This window comes from Pterocles gutturalis, unplaced genomic scaffold (assembly GCF_000699245.1).
Source record: "Pterocles gutturalis isolate BGI_N339 unplaced genomic scaffold, ASM69924v1 scaffold23624, whole genome shotgun sequence".
Lineage (NCBI taxonomy): Eukaryota > Metazoa > Chordata > Aves > Pterocliformes > Pteroclidae > Pterocles > Pterocles gutturalis.
This window is the reverse complement of record NW_010136411.1, coordinates 27338-33801: the sequence shown is the minus strand read 5'-3', so window position 1 is coordinate 33801 and position 6464 is coordinate 27338.

Below are 6464 nucleotides of genomic sequence, written 5' to 3'. Positions count from 1 at the left end.
ATAAATCTGAATTACACCTGTTATAACAGTCCCACAGAGACAGGGTGTGCCTGATGCTAGCCCTGTGCTATGCAGACTGATGATTCAGGCCTGAGGTGGCTATGAGTTATTTAGATGCAGAAAGAGAAATGGGTTTTTTAAGTTATCTGTCTGAACAGAACCCTTTCACTACATTACAGTTGTAAAGTCAGTAATCAAAAACTGGCCTGTAACATTCATTTTTCTACTATTTTAGAACAAAACATCTGACAAAATATTTTATGTTGACAAAAATAGTACTTTCTTTAATATTCCATCTTAAAAATAGCCAAACAATTTCTAAACATTTACAAAGAGAATCACCCTGGGATTAGACCTTTGAAGGACAAAATTCATCTGCAAGCATTATTTTATTTTTTTTAATGTGCAAATAAAAACATAATTCATAATTGTGCCATAGGAATATTTTTCCAAGGTTCCTAAAGAAAGCAGAACTGCCCTTCACAGGTATATGACAACTCAATGATCATTCTCACTGAAAAGTAAGGAAGGACTTTTCAGTTGCAGTTTGCTGTCTAATGGGTCGTGAACTTCCAGCTTAAGCAAAACAGGATTATGAAATCTTTAAATGCTACAATAACCAATAAATTTCTTTGTTAATATATGTTCTTTTTCCAGAGTTAAAAATACATCATAATTATCTTATTCCAATGGACAAAGGCATTAACTCAAGTAAAAATGTTTGCTTTCTCTTGTGCATACCAAACTCAGCTTTGAAACTCGCAGAAAAAGCTTAATTTCTTCATAAAGTATTTGTAGGTTCCCTACCTCAACTTCCTACCTTATTACCTGCCTTTCCATCACAAACAAATCCCTGTAGGTAACAACATTTATGTCTCCAGGGCCTGGATCCAGGAAGACAGTTGCTTACATTTTGCACTTGGAGAAACTCTTTTGCACTCTGCAAAACCATTTTACTAGACCACACTATACAAAGGAAGCCCCTCTTTAGTTTTTTAAATGCAATATTTTTACTTTTTTAAACTAGATGTCAGTGAGCAGGTTCTCCTGTAGGCTGTGCCTCCACAAATTTCAGATAAGGTAGTGCTGGTGCTGGAAACCCAATAGAGATCACCGAACTTTCTCACACTCACGTGGGTAAATCCTGCCTGTGAAAGAGCAGAGGTGTGTGTACATATTAATTCTTCTGGCTAAGCCACTCTTGAAAAGGAAAACCAAACAAAAAACCTGGCAGGAGAACAAAGCTCAATCTGCAGAAAAGCTTTTATCACAATAGAAATACCAGGCGTCGCCAACAAAGAGAGATGGTATTAAACTAGTGCCAAATTATTAAAGGCCCATCTGCATCGTTCCAATATTGAATGGTAAGAGAATTTGTCCTATTAGGATTAGATTTGGCAGGATGGGAGCGGGGAGAGGACAAATTTCCAGCTGAGAGGGCCCAAGCAGAGCAACTGTGCAGATGGTATAGGTCTCAGCTGAGTGGTAGGAGGTTTGTTGATCTCTGATGGATGCATTTACCCCATGGGATGCAATCCACTTCACATGTATCTCTGTGATGTTTAGGATAGGATGTTAGGTTGTCTACTGTCCACTGCCAGGGGAGAAAAAAAATATCTGTTGCAGTGAGTCAGAGGGGTGCCCCCTAGAATGGAATTAACACAGTTTCAAATGATCTGAAGCATCAGAGAACAGTTTCCTCTTCTGCTAAATGAGATCTTAATTTGAACTACTACATTTGGTCTACCAAATGAGCCACTCACAGAAATGACTGTGGGACTGGCAGCAGCAGCACAGGGATGCAGTTTGGGCCATGGCTCTTCATGTCCGCTCCCAGTGAACTTTAAGACCTGTGGGAAGCCTTCCCATGCCACCAGTGTACTCACGGCTCTCAGTGGCATCTGCAGGGGAATAAGGGGTCTGTGTGTACCATGCCTAAGTGAAAGGGAGTCACGACAAACCCACTCAAATGCAAGTAAAGGACAGCGAAAAAGGAAAGGCAGAATGAACAAGTATACATTATACGTGCTAGAGAGAAATGCTTTCTTCCATATGATTTTCTGCTGCTTAGTAAATATTAATTAGGTTTTACAGTCTGGGGCCCTTTCAGGATTCAAACTAATATGTTAGCTATTGACAGCTATGAACAGACTGTTTGGAGTTATAAATGAAAATCATTTATTTATGGGCATGATGAAGCCTGGAAACCTTCAATGAAAGACAGCAATTAAGGGACACAGTACTAAAACCAAAGAAGAGGGGAGGAAAGAAGAAATATTAGTGAAAAAAAGTGCTTTTTATTCTACTTTTTTAAATGGGTGAACATGAATGGCAAAAAATCCATCATGGATTTAAGGTTAGGGATCAAAGGGAGATAAGGAGCTTAAGCCCATTGCATCAGCACCAACCGGTGCTGCACAAACGCCCCTGTGACATCTGATGTAGCTGAGCTTGTGCAGCTGAGCACAGTAGACACAGGCACCAGAGAAGGAAAGGAAAGCAATCAATTTATTAGCTAGGCACACTACAAACTGTGGCCTTCCAGTTTGTCCTACAGGTTAAGTAAAACTAATGAGATTTTATTGGTGCCTTGATTAGATACAAGGGCAAGCATCATCCTTTTCCTGGCAGAATTAACCTTTCTACTGAAGAAGTGGTCCTGCCTCAGCTTCCCTAAGTGGGTTGCTTTTATTTGCAATTGAATTAAAATCAGTACAAGAACCACTGTGAATATTCCTACTCAGATGGAAAGCAGGTTATTTCAAATATTTAATTTCTGTTTGTTTCTAAGTAAAATAAGTCATACTTCAAACAAAAAAACCCCAACTCCTACATAAGCACTGAACAAAAATTGTTAAAAAAGCACTCTTTTGGTTAAACTTCCACAATTTTGGGCACAGATAACATCTCATTCAAGGGAGGGATGTCTCAATTTCTATTTTTTTTTCTCATGCTAGCAAAATTCTTAATAAATTCTTCAGAATAAAAGTTCTAGTTCTGCTTGAGTAATGTTTATAGGAGCAGGCTCTGGGTTTCTTTGCTGACTGTGCTAACAAGAGTGTCAGCTGTGATGTTGGTTCTTGTGATATGGATGAGATCCAAGATGAGTTTGACTTTTTTCCAAGTCAATTATGAATTATCTGAGAACCAAAGCAGCCAAATGAAATTCCTCTCAACTCGAAAAAGAAATCAAATTGCTCATATACTTAAGAAAGAAGAGAATCTTGCTATTTTTAAGAGGTAGGAAACAAAGTCATTTAGTGGTTCTGGTTATTCATAACAAGATGCTCAGATATTATGTTGAAGAAGGGTCAGTTAGATAAAGAGAAATGGAAGCAGAGAGGAAGCAAATATGCAACTGGAGCTTTTAGTAGGCCAATTATTGTGTGGCATTTCAAGCCATGTTTCCTTATGCAAAAAAACCCAAACCAAACCAAAACAAAAAAACCCATCAAAGCAGCACCACTTTGAAAATAGTGTCTTGGGGCCTTGCGGTAGGACAGAGATGAGTAGTTTGGGTTTACCATAGAAACATAAAGCAACTTCTGAGTCTTTCCCAGCTCTAATTTGCTCAATGGCACTCTGCTTTCTTACCTCAAGTTTTACTATCACTACAATTGGAATAAATAATGTGTTAGGCTTAATGTTAACAGATTTGAAGCACATGCATCTCTGACTAAAATATTTTTAATCTCACCTAGCTACATCAGCAGAACGAGATGAAACAACAGTGGATATTCCTTCATCCTATCCATAGTGCAACTTTCATTGTCTGCAGCTATGCCGCTGCAAAGCAGGTGAAATATGCTACAGTGCTTTCTATTCTGAACCTTGGCTAAGTGATTGAATACTGTGTTGAGAGAACTATAGATGAATCATATCGTGTCAACATTTTTTTTAACATCCACAAAGATAAAGATCCAATTATAGCGACAGCTAAGCATAACTGATGATCCATCCCACCTGAAGGTAGTGATAAAATGCCATTTGACTTCAGTGGGGTAAAATTTTTACCTTAGAATATTTTTAATGAATTTGTTTTGGTTTTATTCTTTCAGTGGAACAAAAATATGAGAGAAACAAACAAATTATATTCTGTCTGCAGTTTCATTTATGAATCCATTGCATCTACTGTATCTTCATTTTATTTCCTTCATATGATACATATAAGCAGAGCTTTATTGATCTCCTTTTTATCACTAGCTCTGTATTTTCCTGGGAATAGGTCTGCTTCTAAATCAGGTAGATATTGCAACTGTCATCAAATATTTAATGATTTTTCCAATTCTTGTAAATTCTTGAAATAATTCCAAAAAAAGATTTATGTATCCATTAGTACAGTATTGTTTGCTCAGTGGCAAAAGTAAAGTTTAAATAATGCAAGTGTGTCAGAATATTAAGAGACTTTTAAAGCTGTAATTTGTCACAAGTTGTATTACTAAAATGTTATTTTAGAAAGTCATATTTATTATTATTCCCCCAACCCCCTTGCATACTGGGCTGTGATGCACATTTTCCCCCTCCTTTGTTATGCACAAAACGTCATCAAAGTTTATTACTATTTAAATTTTGTTTTTATCATCAAGAAAATATTACTTTATTTCACTTCTGGCCTTTCTTTCTTCCCCATCAGACTTACACATTATTAATTGGAAAATTTCCTAATATTAAAATAAAAGGATATTCATCTATTGAGCAGTTTATGTCACAAGAAATAGATAGAAAATACAGTTCAGGAAGCCTGCATTAAACTAAATCAACCCTGTCCACAGTATGCTTCCTACTAATAGCTACTCATTTACAAACTCACTCTGTGCATTAAAAAAGAACTAATTATGCCAGTAATATCCAGGTAAAGTTGCCAAGATTAGGGAAGTGATCATGCTATTAGAAGAGAGGGGGGCAGTACAGTCTAGCAGCAGCAGCATTGATTTATGTGCAGACATCAACTTTCTCTTCAGCACAGCATGTTGTAGAGAAAAGCCACTTTCCACAGCCCCAAACCTAACCAGTTCCATACTTGAAAGGGATTTTATGTCTTGGTCATTCAAGACACCCCTTTGATTTCTCTGGAGAATAAAAGGTTTGAGAATAAAAGGTTTAAGAATAAAAGATTCTTTCATTTCAGAATGCCAGAAATTTTGCCTGTTTCAAAAAGATGAGAAATCTGTATGAGGTGGGATCAAATCCTTAAAATTTTTGTATTATTTCTATTTTAAGGGAGGTAAGAGAGTCCATAAATAAAGATGGATTCCTGGTGGGATAAAATTTTAAATTTTGTCTTTAACGTCATAAGTTCATAGTCTCTTTCTCAGTGAGTGCTTCTAAGAGAGTAAAACAAGGCATGAAGTCTCTTACATATCTGTTCTGTTTGGGGGTAATGAACTTTGCAGTGTACCTTGTAAGTTTTTTTAGAGTCCCTCAGTCCTAGTAATGTGATGGTCAATTTATGGAAGCTGAGAAGACCTCACATGAGCTTATGCTGTTTAGTCTTCATTCTGGCAAGATGTTTGTGTAATGATTTTCAGCTGAACTTGCTTGGCGAACAAGTTTTTCTCACAGGCTGTAGGTCACATCACACGTGCTCTCTTCTTCCAAACCAAAAGGCAGATGGGTGCCACAAAGATAAGCAGAAGAAGCAACCAAAGGCAGTGCCTGGCAACCTTGTCTGAGATTATGGTGGATGAGGTAAGCGATGTTCTGAGCTGACAAATTGCTTGGGTTCTAAGAGAATCTTAAGAGGCCTGCACAAATACCAACCTGTCATTGCCGAGCAAGAGGAACACAGAAGATATAGTGAGGACTCGGTAGCTGTTGCCCATTGCCCTTTGGGCTTCACACAAGAAATCCTGGACAGACATCTTGGACACATATGTCTTGTTGCCTGTGAGTGTGTTGGTTTAAGAAGATGAGTAAGTACAACCTGTGGCACAGTATCACCTGTCCTTCCACAATGTCTCACCCTGAGTCTTGTTACATTAATCTCCTACTTTGGCACTAGCTGTTGGGGCTAGGGCAGCTCAGTAACCTCATTCTCCAAGGCATCTATAGCAGTTTTGAAACAACTGCTGTTTGAAACTGTTGAGACAGTCACGAACATAACCCAGACAAACAGTCCATGGAGAGGCGACTATGAGGAGGTCTTGCTTCAAACTCAAGGAACTACTTCAGAGCAATTTTACATCTTTTCCTTAATCTTTGTTTTTAGAATGGAATAGGGTGGGTTTTTTTAACTGAAGTTTTATAAAAGTAATCCTCAAGCAGAGAAGTACTAAGAAAATGAATGTGGAGGGTTAACACTTGGCAAAGTTAGAAGGAGCTGTAACAGCTACTGAGCTTCAATAATGCTTCATTAATGACTGCACTCACTGTGGGGCAATGCCAGATACCTGTTAGTTCATTTGTATGAGAAGTCTACAGCTTTAAACTTGATTCAAAAATTTTCTTGAAAGCCACTACTCATA